Source organism: Panulirus ornatus, chromosome 9, assembly GCF_036320965.1.
Source record: "Panulirus ornatus isolate Po-2019 chromosome 9, ASM3632096v1, whole genome shotgun sequence".
NCBI classification, from domain to species: Eukaryota; Metazoa; Arthropoda; class Malacostraca; order Decapoda; family Palinuridae; genus Panulirus; species Panulirus ornatus.
This window is the reverse complement of record NC_092232.1, coordinates 43,623,682-43,645,129: the sequence shown is the minus strand read 5'-3', so window position 1 is coordinate 43,645,129 and position 21,448 is coordinate 43,623,682. Positions and strand designations below refer to the sequence as shown.

Sequence of the window (21,448 nt, the reverse complement as noted above, 5' to 3'; positions counted from 1 at the left end):
ATCAGCACCTTGCAAGACTAGTTGAATGTTTGAATTCTAATTTATAAATATATATACATACAGAGTGACTGCCATCTCTGCATCCTAGGGGAGGGACTGGTAAATTCACACTAACTAATAGTGGTTTGATCAGAGACGAATAAATTTCTGTCCATACAAAGATCAGTAAAACTTTTTAAATACTATAGATGATAGAATGGATCTCCTTTTCAATTTGAGAAGAATTTTTTTCACTTAATGAGAAGTTTCTTGAAGCATATGTAATGGAGGGTTTAGTTCCATTATCCATCACATGATTAATGACTGCCCCTAACCCATAACTTGAAGCATCACATCCCAATTTCAAGGCTCATTCTGCAACTCAGTGAACTAACAACCTAGCACTAAATAAGGCTTTCTTACCTAAATATGCTTAGTCCACTTCAAAGATATTCCTTTCTTTAACAATTCAGGCAAAGGTGCTAAAGTAGAAGTCAGATAATATTGTCCCTTTCCAAGAAATGCCTTTTATTCACTAACAGTTTTTGGAATTAACAACATAACAATGTTCCTAATTTCCTCCTCAACATGGAATAACCCAAGTGCAGTTCCCTATAGCCTACATAAGTTGCTTCTTTTCTAAAGAAAGATGAAAGCCGGCAAGGCAGCAGGTTTGGATGGTATTGCAATGGAATTTATTAAAAAAGGGGGTGACTGTATTGTTGACTGGTTGGTAAGGTTATTTAATGTATGTATGACTCATGGTGAGGTGCCTGAGGATTGGCGGAATACGTGCATAGTGCCATTGTACAAAGGCAAAGGGGATAAGAGTGAGTGCTCAAATTACAGAGGTATAAGTTTGTTGAGTATTCCTGGCAAATTATATGGGAGGGTATTGATTGAGAGGGTGAAGGCATGTACAGAGCATCAGATTGGGGAAGAGCAGTGTGGTTTCAGAAGTGGTAGAGGATGTGTGGATCAGGTGTTTGCTTTGAAGAATGTATGTGAGAAATACTTAGAAAAGCAAATGGATTTGTATGTAGCATTTATGGATCTGGAGAAGGCATATGATAGAGTTGATAGAGATGCTCTGTGGAAGGTATTAAGAATATATGGTGAGGGAGGCAAGTTGTTAGAAGCAGTGAAAAGTTTTTATCGAGGATGTAAGGCATGTGTACGTGTAGGAAGAGAGGAAAGTGATTGGTTCTCAGTGAATGTAGGTTTGCGGCAGGGGTGTGTGATGTCTCCATGGTTGTTTAATTTGTTTATGGATGGGGTTGTTAGGGAGGTGAATGCAAGAGTTTTGGAAAGAGGGGCAAGTATGAAGTCTGTTGGGGATGAGAGAGCTTGGGAAGTGAGTCAGTTGTTGTTCGCTGATGATACAGCGCTGGTGGCTGATTCATGTGAGAAACTGCAGAAGCTGGTGACTGAGTTTGGTAAAGTGTGTGAAAGAAGAAAGTTAAGAGTAAATGTGAATAAGAGCAAGGTTATTAGGTACAGTAGGGTTGAGGGTCAATTCAATTGGGAGGTGAGTTTGAATGGAGAAAAACTGGAAGTGAAGTGTTTTAGATATCTGGGAGTGGATCTGGCAGCGGATGGAACCATGGAAGCGGAAGTGGATCATAGGGTGGGAGAGGGGGCGAAAATTCTGGGAGCCTTGAAGAATGTGTGGAAGTCGAGAACATTATCTCGGAAAGCAAAAATGGGTATGTTTGAAGGAATAGTGGTTCCAACAATGTTGTATGGTTGCGAGGCGTGGACTATGGATAGAGTTGTGCGCAGGAGGATGGATGTGCTGGAAATGAGATGTTTGAGGACAATGTGTGGTGTGAGGTGGTTTGATCGAGTAAGTAACGTAAGGGTAAGAGAGATGTGTGGAAATAAAAAGAGCGTGGTTGAGAGAGCAAAAGAGGGTGTTTTGAAATGGTTTGGTCACATGGAGAGAATGAGTGAGGAAAGATTGACCAAGAGGATATATGTGTCGGAGGTGGAGGGAACGAGGAGAAGAGGGAGACCAAATTGGAGGTGGAAAGATGGAGTGAAAAAGATTTTGTGTGATCGGGGCCTGAACATGCAGGAGGGTGAAAGGAGGGCAAAGAATAGAGTGAATTGGAGCAATGTGGTATACCGGGGTTGACGTGCTGTCAGTGGATTGAATCAAGGCATGTGTATGGGGGTGGGTTGGGCCATTTCTTTCGTCTGTTTCCTTGCGCTACCTCGCAAACGCGGGAGACAGCGAAAAAAAAAAAAAAAAAAAAAAAAAAAAAAAAAAAAAAAAAATTATATTTCATATCATGCTGATGTAGCGTGTCCAATACGTTTTGCAAAATCACATGTCCATCAAAAGTTTTACTCTCAATGAGATTATCCTGAAAGCAAAAATAATATTCAATGTCAAATAAAAAATTTTCATTTATACTTTGAAGGCTCAGAGTGGGGTGCCTAAATGTGTGTGGATGTAACCAAGATGTGAAAAAAGGAGAGATAGATAGTATGTTTGAGGAAAGGAACCTGGATGTTTTGGCTCTGAGTGAAATGAAGCTCAAGGGTAAAGGGGAAGAGTGGTTTGGGAATGTCTGGGGAGTAAAGTCAGGGGTTAGTGAGAGGACAAGAGCAAGGGAAGGAGTAGCAATACTCCTGAAACAGGAGTTGTGGGAGTATGTGATAGAGTGTAAGAAAGTAAATTCTCGATTAATATGGGTAAAACTGAAAGTTGATGGAGAGAGGTGGGTGATTATTGGTGCATATGCACCTGGGCATGAGAAGAAAGATCAAGAGAGGCAAGTGTTTTGGGAGCAGCTGAATGAGTGTGTTAGTGGTTTTGATGCACGAGACCGGGTTATAGTGATGGGTGATTTGAATGCAAAGGTGAGTAATGTGGCAGTTGAGGGAATAATTGGTATACATGGGGTGTTCAGTGTTGTAAATGGAAATGGTGAAGAGCTTGTAGATCTATGTGCTGAAAAAGGACTGATGATTGGGAATACCTGGTTTAAAAAGCGAGATATACATAAGTATACTTATGTAAGTAGGAGAGATGGCCAGAGAGCGTTATTGGATTACGTGTTAATTGACAGGCGTGCGAAAGAGAGACTTTTGGATGTTAATGTGCTGAGAGGTGCAACTGGAGGGATGTCTGATCATTATCTTGTGGAGGCTAAGGTGAAGATCTGTATGGGTTTTCAGAAAAGAAGAGTGAATGTTGGGGTGAAGAGGGTGGTGAGAGTAAGTGAGCTTGAGAAGGAGACCTGTGTGAGGAAGTACCAGGAGAGACTGAGTACAGAATGGAAAAAGGTGAGAACAATGGAAGCAAGGGGAGTGGGGGAGGAATGGGATGTATTTAGGGAATCAGTGATGGATTGCGCAAAAGATGCTTGTGGCATGAGAAGAGTGGGAGGTGGGTTGATTAGAAGGGGTAGTGTGTGGTGGGATGAAGAAGTAAGAGTATTAGTGAAAGAGAAGAGAGAGACATTTGGACGATTTTTGCAGGGAAAAAATGCAATTGAGTGGGAGATGAATAAAAGAAAGAGACAGGAGGTCAAGAGAAAGGTGCAAGAGGTGAAAAAAAGGGCAAATGAGAGTTGGGGTGAGAGAGTATCATTAAATTTTAGGGAGAATAAAAAGATGTTCTGGAAGGAGGTAAATAAAGTGCGTAAGACAAGGGAGCAAATGGGAACTTCAGTGAAGGGCGCAAATGGGGAGGTGATAACAAGTAGTGGTGATGTGAGAAGGAGATGGAGTGAGTATTTTGAAGGTTTGTTGAATGTGTTTGATGATAGAGTGGCAGATATAGGGTGTTTTGGTCGAGGTGGTGTGCAAAGTGAGAGGGTTAGGGAAAATGATTTGGTAAACAGAGAAGAGGTAGTGAAAGCTTTGCGGAAGATGAAAGCTGGCAAGGCAGCAGGTTTGGATGGTATTGCAGTGGAATTTATTAAAAAAGGGGGTGACTGTATTGTTGACTGGTTGGTAAGGTTATTTAATGTATGTATGACTCATGGTGAGGTGCCTGAGGATTGGCGGAATGCGTGCATAGTGCCATTGTACAAAGGCAAAGGGGATAAGAGTGAATGCTCAAATTACAGTGAAGGGCGCAAATGGGGAGGTGATAACAAGTAGTGGTGATGTGAGAAGGAGATGGAGTGAGTATTTTGAAGGTTTGTTGAATGTGCTTGATGATAGAGTGGCAGATATAGGGTGTTTTGGTCGAGGTGGTGTGCAAAGTGAGAGGGTTAGGGAAAATGATTTGGTAAACAGAGAAGAGGTTGTGAAAGCTTTGCGGAAGATGAAAGCCGGCAAGGCAGCAGGTTTGGATGGTATTGCAGTGGAATTTATTAAAAAAGGGGGTGACTGTATTGTTGACTGGTTGGTAAGGTTATTTAATGTATGTATGACTCATGGTGAGGTGCCTGAGGATTGGCGGAATGCGTGCATAGTGCCATTGTACAAAGGCAAAGGGGATAAGAGTGAGTGCTCAAATTACAGAGGTATAAGTTTGTTGAGTATTCCTGGTAAGTTATATGGGAGGGTATTGATTGAGAGGGTGAAGGCATGTACAGAGCATCAGATTGGGGAAGAGCAGTGTGGTTTCAGAAGTGGTAGAGGATGTGTGGATCAGGTGTTTGCTTTGAAGAATGTATGTGAGAAATACTTAGAAAAGCAAATGGATTTGTATGTAGCATTTATGGATCTGGAGAAGGCATATGATAGAGTTGATAGAGATGCTCTGTGGAAGGTATTAAGAATATATGGTGAGGGAGGAAAGTTGTTAGAAGCAGTGAAAAGTTTTTATCGAGGATGTAAGGCATGTGTACGTGTAGGAAGAGAGGAAAGTGATTGGTTCTCAGTGAATGTAGGTTTGCGGCAGGGGTGTGTGATGTCTCCATGGTTGTTTAATTTGTTTATCGATGGGGTTGTTAGGGAGGTAAATGCAAGAGTTTTGGAAAGAGGGGCAAGTATGAAGTCTGTTGTGGATGAGAGAGCTTGGGAAGTGAGTCAGTTGTTGTTCGCTGATGATACAGCGCTGGTGGCTGATTCATGTGAGAAACTGCAGAAGCTGGTGACTGAGTTTGGTAAAGTGTGTGAAAGAAGAAAGTTAAGAGTAAATGTGAATAAGAGCAAGGTTATTAGGTACAGTAGGGTTGAGGGTCAAGTCAATTGGAAGGTGAGTTTGAATGGAGAAAAACTGGAGGAAGTGAAGTGTTTTAGATATCTGGGAGTGGATCTGGCAGCGGATGGAACCATGGAAGCGGAAGTGGATCATAGGGTGGGGGAGGGGGCGAAAATTCTGGGGGCCTTGAAGAATGTGTGGAAGTCGAGAACATTATCTCGGAAAGCAAAAATGGGTATGTTTGAAGGAATAGTTGTTCCAACAATGTTGTATGGTTGCGAGGCGTGGGCTATGGATAGAGTTGTGCGCAGGAGGATGGATGTGCTGGAAATGAGATGTTTGAGGACAATGTGTGGTGTGAGGTGGTTTGATCGAGTGAGTAACGTAAGGGTAAGAGAGATGTGTGGAAATAAAAAGAGCGTGGTTGAGAGAGCAGAAGAGGGTGTTTTGAAGTGGTTTGGGCACATGGAGAGGATGAGTGAGGAAAGATTGACCAAGAGGATATATGTGTCGGAGGTGGAGGGAACGAGGAGAAGAGGGAGACCAAATTGGAGGTGGAAAGATGGAGTGAAAAAGATTTTGTGTGATCGGGGCCTGAACATGCAGGAGGGTGAAAGGAGGGCAAGGAATAGAGTGAATTGGATCGATGTGGTATACCGGGGTTGACGTGCTGTCAGTGGATTGAATCAAGGCATGTGAAGCGTCTGGGGTAAACCATGGAAAGCTGTGCAGGTATGTATATTTGCGTGTGTGGACGTATGTATATACATGTGTATGGGGGTGGGTTGGGCCATTTCTTTCGTCTGTTTCCTTGCGCTACCTCGCAAACGTGGGAGACAGCGACAAAGTATAATAAAAAAATAAAAAAATAAGTTTCTTGAGTATTCCTGGTAAATTATATGGGAGGGTATTGATTGAGAGGGTGAAGGCATGTACAGAGCATCAGATTGGGGAAGAGCAGTGTGGTTTCAGAAGTGGTAGAGGATGTGTGGATCAGGTGTTTGCTTTGAAGAATGTATGTGAGAAATACTTAAAAAAGCAAATGGATTTGTATGTAGCATTTATGGATCTGGAGAAGGCATATGATAGAGTTGATAGAGATGCTCTGTGGAAGGTATTAAGAATATATGGTGTGGGAGGAAAGTTGTTAGAAGCAGTGAAAAGTTTTTATCGAGGATGTAAGGCATGTGTACGTGTAGGAAGAGAGGAAAGTGATTGGTTCTCAGTGAATGTAGGTTTGCGGCAGGGGTGTGTGATGTCTCCATGGTTGTTTAATTTGTTTATGGATGGGGTTGTTAGGGAGGTAAATGCAAGAGTTTTGGAAAGAGGGGCAAGTATGAAGTCTGTTGGGGATGAGAGAGCTTGGGAAGTGAGTCAGTTGTTGTTCGCTGATGATACAGCGCTGGTGGCTGATTCATGTGAGAAACTGCAGAAGCTGGTGACTGAGTTTGGTAAAGTGTGTGGAAGAAGAAAGTTAAGAGTAAATGTGAATAAGAGCAAGGTTATTAGGTACAGTAGGGTTGAGGGTCAAGTCAATTGGGAGGTGAGTTTGAATGGAGAAAAACTGGAGGAAGTGAAGTGTTTTAGATATCTGGGAGTGGATCTGGCAGCGGATGGAACCATGGAAGCGGAAGTGGATCATAGGGTGGGGGAGGGGGCGAAAATTCTGGGGGCCTTGAAGAATGTGTGGAAGTCGAAAACATTATCTCGGAAAGCAAAAATGGGTATGTTTGAAGGAATAGTGGCTCCAACAATGTTGTATGGTTGCGAGGCGTGGGCTATGGATAGAGTTGTGCGCAGGAGGATGGATGTGCTGGAAATGAGATGTTTGAGGACAATGTGTGGTGTGAGGTGGTTTGATTGAGTGAGTAACGTAAGGGTAAGAGAGATGTGTGGAAATAAAAAGAGCGTGGTTGAGAGAGCTGAAGAGGGTGTCTTGAAGTGGTTTGGGCACATGGAGAGAATGAGTGAGGAAAGATTGACCAAGAGGATATATGTGTCGGAGGTGGAGGGAACGAGTAGAAGAGGGAGACCAAATTGGAGGTGGAAAGATGGAGTGAAAAAGATTTTGTGTGATCGGGGCCTGAACATGCAGGAGGGTGAAAGAAGGGCAAGGAATAGAGTGAATTGGAGCGATGTGGTATACCGGGGTTGACGTGCTGTCAGTGGATTGAATCAAGGCATGTGAAGGGTCTGGGGTAAACCATGGAAAGCTGTGTAGGTATGTATATTTGCGTGTGTGGACCTATGTATATACATGTGTATGGGGGGGGTTGGGCCATTTCTTTCGTCTGTTTCCTTGCACTACCTCGCAAACGCGGGAGACAGCGACAAAGTATAAAAAAAAAAAAAAAAAAAAAAAACTTTGAAATAAATTTGAAGACTATAACACTGAGCAATTTGGTGTACCAAAACAATCCTTTGTGGGATTAATATTTAGGTAAAGGGTAAGGTTCATCTACAACAGCTTTCTTCACAGTTAACTAATATTCACCACAATTTTTCACAAACTTCTCTGACTTGTGTACAGTCACAATGGAAGCTGCCAAACTGCTTTAATCAGCTTTAATAACTACTCCATTTCTTTCAAGTTTGTATAATTCCTTCTCACCTTCTTCCTTTTGTGCATAAGGTACAGTTCTTGGCTTGAAATATAATGGCCTGGCATCACTGACATCTAAATGTTTCATGCCCTTTACTACCCTAATGAAAATCTTCAAACAAGAATTCATATCTATTTAGTAATGAATGGAGACAAGACTTTGGGATACCAGTGTCAGAAAAAATACTAGAGATCTTGTTCAACGTAACCTTGAGAACACTAAGCCAATTTTTACGTAACAGTGCTGGCTTATCTACACGACTAGCTACTATCATCACCAACTTGACTTCCTGATAAACATACTTTATGTTCTATGTTTTACTGTTGCTTCTCAAATGGAACACCAGAAAACATTCTTTGGTAAACATTTTTACTCATAAGAGAAAAATCTGCAGCTGTGTCATTTCCACTGAAGCATCCCTACCATAAATTTGTAAATGTACAAAATATTTGCAACGTGGTTTCATGGCAATGGTGGCAAACAGAAAATTCTTTATATCAACAGCTTCAGTTACTATTATTCTCTTGGGCAAGACTATGTACTTTTTACTTTAAGTGGCTCGAACTACTTCAGCAAACAGTGAATATAAGAGCTACTCTATTACCCTTATCACACACAGAATTCTTGAACTCACAAAGAAAATGGAATAATGTTGGCCAAAACATATCCCACTTTATTTCTTCTTCTCAGCTCTCATCTCCAACTTTCTGACTCTTTTCCCCTCTTCTAGGCTTCAAATTTCCTATTCATGAGCAGCACTGGCATCTAACTTCTGGACAGTTCCAGTAGCATTATTCACATGGGTGATATTTTTGTATACAAATCCCTTAATATCTTTTTCTACCAGATCTATTGCTGTGGGTACACAACAGGCTTTCTCAAAAGATAAATCAAAAGTGTTCACCAACTTGTCTTGAATTTTTTTCATGGTTGAGGCTTATACCTATCGAAAAGGGCCCTATTAAAAAAAAGATCAAAATTACAATGGATGGATTACTTCTTTAAGGCAACTATGAAGTCATTAACAGATTCATTCTCACTTCTGTCTCTAGTACCAAACTCATAACTCTCAGCTATTTCAAAGAGAAAAGGATCATAATGCTTCCTAAGGGCCAAGACAATCTAGGTGAATGACATATCCTTAGGCCTTGCTGGTCCAAGTAGATTGGATAGAGTGGTGTACACCATTGCTCAGGCCACCCTGAGAAAAACTGCCTTACTCCTCTAAATCATGGCAGTCTCTTCAGCATGTCTTCCCCCGCTACTGTAAGTCTACTGGCCAGAAAGAAAAGGTCCATTCTTTGGCAATGGGTGAAATTCTCCTTACTTGTATCATAAATGTCCCAGCATCCCGTGAAACCACCTCTCTCCATAGCTGCTGGTTGACAGTCACCTCAACTTTACTCCCTGCACCAACAGCAAGTAAAAATCAGGTGTATCCATCACCATAACTCACCATTCACAGCCTCGTAACTTAGCAGGAAAATCTGGACCATCCCATCCTTGTTGCCATTACATCGTGATATAAAGAGGGAAGGATTTATGTAAACTCCTGCCTTAAGCTGTTCCAATTCAGCACATCCACAACTCCAATCAACTAGGCTCACTTTAATCATCCATGACTCTAATAGGCTTACTCTAATCATCCATGACTCTAACCTAACTAGGCTTACCCTATTCATCAATTACTCTAATCTGGCTTACTCTATTCATCCACTACTCTATTCTTACAAGGCTTACTCTATTCATCCACTACTATAATCTTACAAGGTTTACTCTATTCATCCACTACTCGACCTGAATCTATCATTGTAAAGTCCTCCTTAATGTATTTTATAACATCTTGCTCTATTCACACACCACTCTATCATGAAACAGTGTTCCTTTTTGTGTTTTCTAACATTTTTCTTACTTAGTTTCTTGTATATATATATATATAAACCTCTAAACGCTGTATCTTTTCACCTATAAAGAGTTGTTCATTGCCAACATCCCAAAACTGGTTTGAAAACAATGGTTGCACTCAAAATATCCCAACCTCTTCTCTCTTCCATGGTGGGTAAGTTTACGTTCTTTAATCTTTCACCAATATTAATCCCTCTTAATTATAGTACTGTACCATCTTTACTGCCCTCTTCTGAACTTTCTTTTAGTAATCTAAGCTTCTTTAAGTGCAATAACCAAATTTGAGAGACATATTCTAATACTGGCCAAATATACACAGTAAACAGTTTGCTGAATATTTCCTTATCTACTATATGCTTGTGGACAGTTTGTGAAGCTCTGTCAACTTGTCAGGTACAATGTCAACTCCGTAGTCCTTCACACACAGATTCCTGCAGGTAATTTCCTTATAAATCATTATCACAAAATAGCCTTCCTATTCTGTTTACCATCCTCACTAGTTTACATGAACCTAAGCAGAATATCATCCAGGCATTAAGCCAACTTTGAACTTAGTCTAGGTCCCCATGCAATCCTCATTATTCTTTACTTCCCTTATAAATCATCCACAAATAAATTCAGGTGTGAGTCTACTCCCTCTAGCAAGTCACTTAATCAGATAATGCAAAGCAACGGTCCCATGATCATGCGCTGTGGCACACCAATGGTGACTTCAATCCATTCTGAAGGAGGTCCTCTGATGTGTGACCTCTGTTTCCTTCCTCTAGGTAACATTCTGTCCAGTGAAGGAGTACCCCCTTGCTTCTAATTGAAGATCCTGCTTCCCTATCAAACTCATAAGTGATACTATGTTAAATGCCTTTTGCCACTCCAAATGACATGAAAGTATGTAAAACAACAGGAAGTGAAGATGATAGGTAAAAAGGCAGAGATCTGGATAACACATTCAAAAGGGAAGTAAACCTCTTGGAATTCAACAAAGAGAAATTCAATCAGGAAGAGAACCTCTTAGAATTCAACAAAGAGAAATCAAAACAAGTAAGTCATATCACAATTCCCAATAAATGTACTTCAGTGCCCACACATAAAAGCCTAATAGAAAATACAAAGCGTGAGATAGATGATAAGGATTAGGAGACAATCAAGAAACTTGAATTCAAGGAAAAACTTGATAAGACAGCAATCTAAAGCCAATCAATATATAGTATGATATTAATCATTTTTGCAACTAGACAGAAAAATTAATGATAAAAATGTTTACTGTACAGATAAGTAAATGTCTACTGCATATATAGGTTAAATTGAATATTACAGTACTTGAATACTACTGTACTGCAAGGTTATCAGTTGAGCCTCTTATAACAGAAAGTGCATTTATGCTCAAACAAATAGATTTCCAATTACCAAAGAAAGCTCATTCATACCTCAGGCTTCAAAATAAAATTTTCAACGATTTGACTCTTCCCTCAAACCAGATTATATAGGTGCTGCCACTCTGATGCAACATGTCAGATATGCAAATATTGGGTATGGCAATCTCAAGCACTTTTCATACAAGAATAGTAATTCAAAAGTCAATATAAGCACTTTCATTTTTTGATGATAAAATGACACTTTTTGGAAACCATAAAGGTTTAACAGACTGAAATAATCATAGAGGCATGAATTCAGAAACACTTTACAAGTACAATCAGCAGACTAGAGGATATAAAATTCCATGAAAGATTGAAAGAACTTGATTTATACTGTCAAAAAAATGTAAACACTGATATATGAAAATATATAACCAGCAAAACATAGACGACAAAAATTAAATCTGAAACCAAGTCAACATGGTTGAAAAAGAATATGATACAAATTTGGCAAGTTAAGAAAAGAGTAAAGGGGTGGTGGTCCAGAGGAAAAGAATAGAGTACACCAAGTGAGGAGTGTGGTGAATGCCATACATCAGCCCTGCCATCATGGAAAAAGCCTGTCATAGGTACTCGTAGGGCAGTAATCTTCTACTTCTGTTAAAAACACAGTGCACTCTCTAACAAATGTCTAGGAGGTTTGTTATGCATGACATCCTTTCTCTACATCCTTGTTCTCTCTCAGTGAGTTTCTCATCTGCAAGTAATCATCCACATGCTTTCTGGACATATTTCACAAACTGATTAACTTTTCCAGTGTCCTACTGACCACACTTGACAGAGAGACCAGTCCTTAGTTCAACATAATCTCCTAGTTTCTATTCTTAAAGGTAAGAATGAAATCTGCCCTCCTGTATTCCCGTAACACTATACTAGAGCTATACCTAATGAATGTGGAACTCATTATCCAGTAACAAATTTCTCATTTCTATCATAAAATCAATTGCCCTGTGAAGTTTTTTTCATTTCAACAAAACTAAATAATAAGGTGGCACCAAAATTTTTTAAAAATATTCTTCAACAAAACTAAATAAGGTGGCACCAATTTTTTTTTTAAAAATTCAAAACTGTTGCACATTTAAGATTCACCTGCTTTCTCATATCTAAACTAAGAATTTCAAAGATTAAAAATATAATAGTCATCCATCTAATATCTGACAATTCAAACTGCTCCTACAGGAAAATATCAGTTCAGTTATTAAGGCACGATCAAATTTTGATAGTAGACACATTATAAAAGATAATGAGTTTTCACTATAAGTCAAATGCTGACACATAAGTCAAATGATGACACCTCTTTCTCCTTTGTTTTTTCCTCTATTCTCAGGCCAGTAATAAGTTCAAAAACATTTTTTTGTTATCTTTATAGATATTTACCAATTAATGTATCTATTTTGAAATTCATAAACTGCTAAATGTAATACAAATTTTGGCTTTCACTTCCATAGTTTGCTGATCCACATTATAGCATGGACAAAATACTTTATGGCTTTGAACCTTTTTGCCATGACAAAACATTAGGTGTTCCTCCAATCAATGTATCATTTCAATTTACTGCCCATTATAGCCTGAGATGGTAACTGATAAGCAGTTACAGCATGACAAAAACTTTCAAATTCCCCTGTCAAGTGTTCTACCTGTCAGGGAAGTACGGCAGAAAATCAAATGATTTCTACACGATAAATGTCAGTAGCTCCACATCACAACATTCTACATGCCCAGTTTCAGTTGTTTAAAAACCTACTCAGAAATCAAGTTTAACAATTCACAAAAATCTAAACTATTAACAAAAACTTTATAATCAATTCATTAACTTTTCCTATAGAAGAAGCATTGCTGCAAATATCTAAATATCGACAAATTTGTGTGGGGAATATGGGATAGATATTCAATTTTCACATAAAAATTAAGACAAGTTCAACACACATTAGTCAACAGCACTTGTTGCTGGGTTCTGTTTTGTTCACTTGTTATACTTATACATAAGATGATGTCCAACAGGAAAAGACTTTTATATTGCTTTAAAGATTTTCATGTTATGTGGGTTTTTGTTCCACATGACTTTTAAGTAATTTTCAGATTTCATGTTCAATCTTTAATAATTCTTGATGCACAATAATTGAATAAAAATATGCTTTACAATACATCCTTGTTTGTTTTAAGTCTGTTTGAACTTTTCTCATTTCAAGTATGAAAATGGAGCTATCTGTTGGCTGCTATGTGATCTACTTCAAATCATCACAATCATCTTCTCAGATTAACAATGTTTATGATTTCTCCCTTACCTCAAACTTGTGCACTTCTCAAAAGCTGTCCTCCAAATGAGAAACTGAGCTTATGCCTAAATTACTAAGATTTTGTTGCAATAAACATGAGGGAAGCTGTGATGCAAATCCATTTTCATAGTATTATGAATTTTACAGATAAAAGTTTGGACGCATCACAACTCAAGAAATACTTTCCTAGCCCTATACAATAATTCCACAAGTTCATGCATTTTATATCATGTCTGCCAGTACATTGTAACAAATGTTCATTCAAATTGGTCCATATGAAATCTGACCTAACCTAGCTTAAGGAGACTGAGCTAGCCCATCTTAGATGGTTTGGTTGTCATTATTATATTTTTATTATACTTTGTCGCTGTCTCCCGCGTTTGCGAGGTAGCGCAAGGAAACAGACGAAAGAAATGGCCCAACCCCCCCCATACACATGTATATACATACGTCCACACACGCAAATATACATACCTACACAGCTTTCCATGGTTTACCCCAGACGCTTCACATGCCTTGATTCACTCCACTGACAGCACGTCAACCCCGGTATACCACATCACTCCAATTCACTCTATTCCTTGCCCTCCTTTCACCCTCCTGCATGTTCAGGCCCCGATCACACAAAATCTTTTTCACTCCATCTTTCCACCTCCAATTTGGTCTCCCTCTTCTCCTCGTTCCCTCCACCTCCGACACATATATCCTCTTGGTCAATCTTTCCTCACTCATTCTCTCCATGCGCCCAAACCACTTCAAAACACCCTCTTCTGCTCTCTCAACCACGCTCTTTTTATTTCCACACATCTCTCTTACCCTTACGTTACTTACTCGATCAAACCACCTCACACCACGCATTGTCCTCAAACATCTCATTTCCAGCACATCCATCCTCCTGCGCACAACTCTATCCATAGCCCACGCCTCACAACCATACAACATTGTTGGAACCACTATTCCTTCAAACATACCCATTTTTGCTTTCCGAGATAATGTTCTCGACTTCCACACATTCTTCAAGGCCCCCAGAATTTTCGCCCCCTCCCCCACCCTATGATCCACTTCCGCTTCCATGGTTCCATCCGCTGCCAGATCCACTCCCAGATATCTAAAACACTTCACTTCCTCCGGTTTTTCTTCATTCAAACTCACCTCCCAACTGACTTGACCCTCAACCCTACTGTACCTAATAACCTTGCTCTTATTCACATTTACTCTTAACTTTCTTTTTCCACACACTTTACCAAACTCAGTCACCAGCTTCTGCAGTTTCTCACATGAATCAGCCACCAGCGCTGTATCATCAGCGAACAACAACTGACTCACTTCCCATGCTCTCTCATCCCCAACAGACTTCATACTTGCCCCTCTTTCCAAAACTCTTGCATTCACCTCCCTAACAACCCCATCCATAAACAAATTAAACAACCATGGAGACATCAAACAACCCTGCCGCAAACCTACATTCACTGAGAACCAATCACTTTCCTCTCTTCCTACACGTACACATGCCTTACATCCTCGATAAAAACTTTTCACTGCTTCTAACAACTTTCCTCCCACACCATATATTCTTAATACCTTCCACAGAGCATCTCTATCAACTCTATCATATGCCTTCTCCAGATCCATAAATGCTACATACAAATCCATTTGCTTTTCTAAGTATTTCTCACATACATTCTTCAAAGCAAACACCTGATCCACACATCCTCTACCACTTCTGAAACCACACTGCTCTTCCCCAATCTGATGCTCTGTACATGCCTTCACCCTCTCAATCAATACCCTCCCATATAATTTACCAGGAATACTCAACAAACTTATACCTCTGTAATTTGAGCACTCACTCTTATCCCCTTTGCCTTTGTACAATGGCACTATGCACGCATTCCGCCAATCCTCAGGCACCTCACCATGAGTCATACATACGTTAAATAACCTTACCAACCAGTCAACAATACAGTCACCCCCTTTTTTAATAAATTCCACTGCAATACCATCCAAACCTGCTGCCTTGCCGGCTTTCATCTTCCGCAAAGCTTTCACTACCTCTTCTCTGTTTACCAAATCATTTTGGGAAGGAGACCTGTGTGAGGAAGTACCAGGAGAGACTGAGTACAGAATGGAAAAAGGTGAGAACAATGGAAGTAAGGGGAGTGGGGGAGGAATGGGATGTATTTAGGGAATCAGTGATGGATTGCGCAAAAGATGCTTGTGGCATGAGAAGAGTGGGAGGTGGGTTGATTAGAAAGGGTAGTGAGTGGTGGGATGAAGAAGTAAGAGTACTAGTGAAAGAGAAGAGAGAGGCATTTGGACGATTTTTGCAAGGAAAAAATGCAATTGAGTGGGAGATGTATAAAAGAAAGAGGCAGGAGGTCAAGTGAAAGGTGCAAGAGGTGAAAAAAAGGGCAAATGAGCGTTGGGATGAGAGAGTATCATTAAATTTTAGGGAGAATAAAAAGATGTTCTGGAAGGAGGTAAATAAAGTGCGTAAGACAAGGGAGCAAATGGGAACTTCAGTGAAGGGCGCAAATGGGGAGGTGATAACAAGTAGTGGTGATGTGAGGAGATGGAGTGAGTATTTTGAAGGTTTGTTGAATGTGTTTGATGATAGAGTGGCAGATATAGGGTGTTTTGGTCGAGGTGGTGTGCAGAGTGGTTGTCATATAAGTATTAAATTACTCATAATTAAACCCTAATTTTCCTTCATCGTTAAGGCCCTCCCCACTTTGTGGGCTTCAAATTAGATTACATTATGTTGATGGGGTAATAAATCTATCAATTGCAAAAGTCTTCTCTCAACAAATCTATCATTTTCAGCATTAAAAGATCTGGTGGTGTTACCTTTACTCATCCTGAATGAGGTAACACCATAAATGAAGTCTCATCAAAGAATCTCTCACTCCACTTTTCCATTCTACTGAAAGTATCACAACCTAAGGCTGCAAGAGCCTCTAAAAACATGACCTGGAAAATACCAAGGCACTTTCTTTGAAAGAGATACTACAGTAATAAGTAATCAATTGCCCTAGAATGTGTTTTTTCAAAAATTAAATCAATAAGGTGGCATACAAGAGTAATTATCATGACATCCTGAACAAGTTCTTAATTTCTGTTATAGCCCTCAACTCAATAAATAAAGAAACAATCATTTACATTCATCTAAACCAAACCAATACTAACCTAGATATATTCACACTATGCTTTGGTCTGTTAGTCACATTTACACAAACTTTATTAGGCATTGGATATTTTGTTAAGACGCTCGAACTTATATAAAAATGACATTATGCCTGTGGTTTTTTTTGCACATTATTAATGTATTACCTAATCTTCCAGCATAAAAAATCATTTTGCAAATGCAGTACTGATATTCATATCATAAGAGTTCTGACCTATTCTGATTTCACAAAGTCTAGCATGACGGTTGAAAAGCCGTGATTTGTTGCTTTCTTGAAGCACATGGAAAACACTGGATTAAACATCATACCAATCATATAACCCTACCCTCAGAAACATAACCTAGAGATGGATATAGTTCAAATAAATCTAATATTAAAATGGTATAAGGAAAAAAATGGTAGCATACGAGAATTTTGGAGTGATTGGGGTCTAAACATACAGGAGGGTGAGAGGCATGCCAGGAACAGAGTGAACTGGAACGATGTGGTATACTGGGGTCGACATGCCGTCAATGGATTGAACCAGGGCAAGGTAAGGTAAACTGATATATAGATATATATCAGTGAGTTTGAATGGAGAAAAACTGGAGGAAGTGAAGTGTTTTAGATATCTGGGAGTGGATCTGGCAGCGGATGGAACCATGGAAGCGGAAGTGGATCATAGGGTGGGGGAAGGGGCGAAAATTCTGGGAGCCTTGAAGAATGTGTGGAAGTCGAGAACATTATCTCGGAAAGCAAAAATGGGTATGTTTGAAGGAATAGTGGTTCCAACAATGTTGTATGGTTGCGAGGCGTGGGCTATGGATAGAGTTGTGCGCAGGAGGATGGATGTGCTGGAAATGAGATGTTTGAGGACAATGTGTGGTGTGAGGTGGTTTGATCGAGTAAGTAACGTAAGGGTAAGAGAGATGTGTGGAAATAAAAAGAGCGTGGTTGAGAGAGCAGAAGAGGGTGTTTTGAAATGGTTTGGGCACATGGAGAGAATGAGTGAGGAAAGATTGACCAAGAGGATATATGTGTCGGAGGTGGAGGGAACGAGGAGAAGAGGGAGACCAAATTGGAGGTGGAAAGATGGAGTGAAAAAGATTTTGTGTGATCGGGGCCTGAACATGCAGGAGGGTGAAAGGAGGGCAAGGAATAGAGTGAATTGGAGCGATGTGGTATACCGGGGTTGATGTGCTGTCAGTGGATTGAATCAGGGCATGTGAAGCGTCTGGGGTAAACCATGGAAAGCTGTGTAGGTATGTATATTTGCGTGTGTGGACGTATGTATATACATGTGTATGGGGGTGGGTTGGGCCATTTCTTTCGTCTGTTTCCTTGCGCTACCTCGCAAACGTGGGAGACAGCGGCAAAAAAAAAAAAAAAAAAAAAATCAGTGTATATGAATTTACAGTTTCCTTCATCTTCATAAGCATTCCATACTGTGTGGGGGGTTCATTTAAATGCATGCTCATTCTCGTTTGCTCCACATATTTAGCTTCTCTTATGATAAACTTGTGCAGCAGAGATGGGAAGCAGAAACCTGGCTAATCTCAACAAAGCAGAAAGCCCCATTTCTCCCTATATTTCTTCCTAAATCTCAACAATTTCCCACACTCAAATTCCAAAACAATGCAATTCAACCCTGCAATAAGATAAACATGTTGGGCATAATCAAATCCTACCCTCTTTCCAGGAAACCTTACTGTGCAAACAATACAAATCCCACTTGGAATGTTGTGCAGGTTCTATAATGATTTTTAATGTGAGAAGCTATCCCATATCAACAAAGGTTTCTTTCAACTACGATGCCCCCACATCTTAGGTGGCTCTTTCACCTCATTAAGATTAGATTGAGATGCAAAAATTTTCAAAACCATTACTTTTTCAAAACCTGAACATGCTGTGGAGTGTGAAACATGTATGGTGCACAGTATACTGGAGTGAAGTGATATACATGGCATGACTTGCTATCAATGGGTTGAGCCAGGGTATATGAATCAGACAAGGGAACCATGGAAAGGTCTGCAAAGCCTGCTTGTGGAAGGGGGCCCTAGTTTTGGTGCATTACACACAACCAAAAATAAGAAAGTGGAAAATGTTGCCATCAATTCATCTGCTCCTGGCTCTACTTTGCAAATATGGAAAACTGCAAAAGGTATAAAAGAAAAGAAAAAAGATTAACTTTCTTATAAATTAAAATCCTAAATTCATAGTTAATGAAAGGATACATACTGGGCCTGTAATCACTCTCCAAATGACATAAACACAATGGAACTCATCTTTGGTCCTGCTAGCCCTATATGAGGCCCCCCTTCCATTCTCAAAATTATACTCTCTTCTCTCTGGCCAACACTGTATATTACCAAGAGTCACCACTTCAGATAAATCAGAATTGGTGATTCGTTTCCTCATATGATAAAATCATCCAGCAGTCTCCTTGACTCTTCATCCAGCAGTGTTCCTAATTTCCAGGGCATTTGAAAGCTTACACAAGTGGGAGGGGTATAATGCATCCAGAGGGGTGAAAAGACATGCCTGAGACAGGAAGAGTCCATAATATGGCTTGTGACTATCCTGCATGCTTACCAGAGCATTACTGAGGCTTGCAAACTATAAAATACTGTGTACATTTATTTTGAGAGGATACTATGATCAATAATGCTATCAAGTTTCTAAATTGCATTATTAAGGTTATCAAATTCTGGAGATAATGTGTAGGGAACATTGTTAATCAATGCCTACATAGGCATTGCCAATTACAAACACAATAACTGTAATGCAGACACCTCACTGTACTATGGATAAGGTTGCTTTATTCTTGAGAATGAAAGTCAATTTCTGAAGCTTCTATGGCTAGCCAATCAGATTTACAATACAAGCATAAATTATGTCAATGAGTGGCCAGATTGAGGACTATAACATCCTAATTCGCTCAACTCAGGACGATAGCATCAAAAGGTTTATTGTAAAAGCAAGCGAAATACATTTGAAATCAAAAGAATCTATGAAAACATCTCAAGCAGTCAAATTAATCTTAACCTTAAGTATTCTAATCAATTCATACCAGACATACTCTTGTTTATGCAGTTCCCAGCAACGGACCAACTCTATCCTGGCATAATGAATAGTTCTAAGTGAAGGCTGGTCTGCAGCAAGGGTGTGTGATGTCACCATGGGTGTTTGATTTCTTTATGGATGGGGTTGAAGCAAGTAAATGCAAAGAGTCCTGGAAAGAGGGGTGAGCATGCAGTCTGCATGGGATGAGAGGGCCTGGGAAGCGAGTCAGTTGTTGTTTGCTGATGATACAGGACTGGTGGCAGATTAGATTGTAAACTGCAGTAGCTGGTGATTGAGTGGGTGTGTGAAAGGAGGAAGTAGAAAGTAATGTGAATAAAAGCAAGATTATTAGGTTTGGCAGAGTTGAGGGTCAGGTTAGTTGGGGTGTGAGTTTGAATGGACAAAAAATTGGAGGAAGGGAAGTGTTTAAGATACTTGGGATTGTATATGACAGGAAATGGAACCATTGAAGCAGTAGTGAGTCAAAGGGAGAGCAAGGGAGAAAAAATGGTTCTGGGAGCACAGAACATGCGAATCATTATATGGGAGGGCAAAAATGGGTATATCTGAAGGTGCATTAGTCCTGACATTATCATATGGTCATGGGGCATGAGCTGTACATAAGACTGAGTAGAGGATGGTGGGCGTGTTGGAAAAGAAATTTCTAAGGACAATAAAAGGTATGAAGTGATTTGATCAAGTAAGTAATGAAAGGTTGAGAGGGAGGTGTGGAAACAGAAAAAAAAATGTGTGGTTGAGAGAGGTGAAGAGGGTGCTGAAATGGTTTGGAAATGCGATGAGAGTCAATGAGGAAAGGTTGACCAAGAGGATATGTGTCAAATGTGGAGGGAACAAGAATAACAGGGAGACCAAATTGGAGATTGACGGATGGAGTGAAACAGATTTTCGAGTGATTGTGGCCTGAACATGCAGGCAGGGGGGTGAAAGGTGTCCACGAGATAGAGTGAATTGGAGTGGTGTGGCAGAGAGGGGTTGCTGTGCAGTCAGTGGACTGAATTAGGACATGTGAAGCATCTTGGGTAAACCATGGAAAGGTCAGTGCATTACATACTACAGCTAGAGAATGGATGCAAGCAGATGCGGCCTTTCTTTGAATGTTCTATGCACTACCTGGCTAATGGAAAAGGCAATCAAGCATGAAAGAAAAAATATTTCTACTATAAATCTCAGCAGCTAAGGGAATGTAGATGAGGTCTTAATAGGTTCTAAAGATTTTATTGAAGTATCTAATCTCATTTTATATTATTCAACCCCATACAGATAATAGTATTGTTTAACTACATATTGCTATTAGACTAGTAGACCAAATGATTTTGTTCTGTAGTGCTAGTTAAATGTCTATGGAACAGAGTAAATCATGAAGCATCTTTTATCTACCAAACACATGAAACCTATGAAAGCCTTACCTAGAAGCCAAAATGTGGGAAAAATTTTTTGTTTTCAAATATGTTCAACATTTCCCATATGAACAGGGTTCCATCTCAAACAGGTGACTGAATCTTGGAGGAATAAATATCCCCCACTGGTCTTTCCTGTTCGTCATTTTTTAGAAAGTAATACAGTAATACTCACTCCCTCCCCTCTTTGCTGCCTTCTACAACAGGCTTTAGTTCAATGGGCGATATTCTTTATCCTTTATCCCCATAGTAGACATAAATTAAATGGGTCTGCTGCTGGTACTCTACAGCAAGGATACTCTATCTATCGTCTGTTTGCTGACAGTAATTGGCAGTCAGGCATTGCTTAAATCACGAGTGTGTTTGGTGTTTTGCAATCAGAATGTTCATCAAAAAAATCTCACTTACTTGGGAGGTTAAGGTTTTAAATTTCATCTTTTTGTAAGTGTATTGCCGACTTTACATTTTCCCTAATTCTATCGCATTAATTTCTTTCGTTATATCATTGCATATCATCCTCT

The 21,448-nt window shown here is 39.8% G+C and overlaps 1 protein-coding gene across 5 annotated transcripts in view; it reads right to left on the bottom strand.

Annotated features, from left to right (window-relative positions):
* Positions 1-21,448, bottom strand: part of LOC139750374 (uncharacterized) — a 195,136-nt gene that overhangs the window by 74,460 nt on the left and 99,228 nt on the right. The window contains exon 1 of one of the 5 annotated variants that reach the window (XM_071665100.1): positions 20,937-21,074. The exons of the other annotated variants lie outside the window; for them this stretch is intronic. The gene's annotated coding sequence lies outside the window, so the exon portion shown is untranslated. Of the gene's footprint in view, positions 1-20,936; positions 21,075-21,448 lie in introns of those variants that run through there. 5 annotated transcript variants of the gene reach the window in all.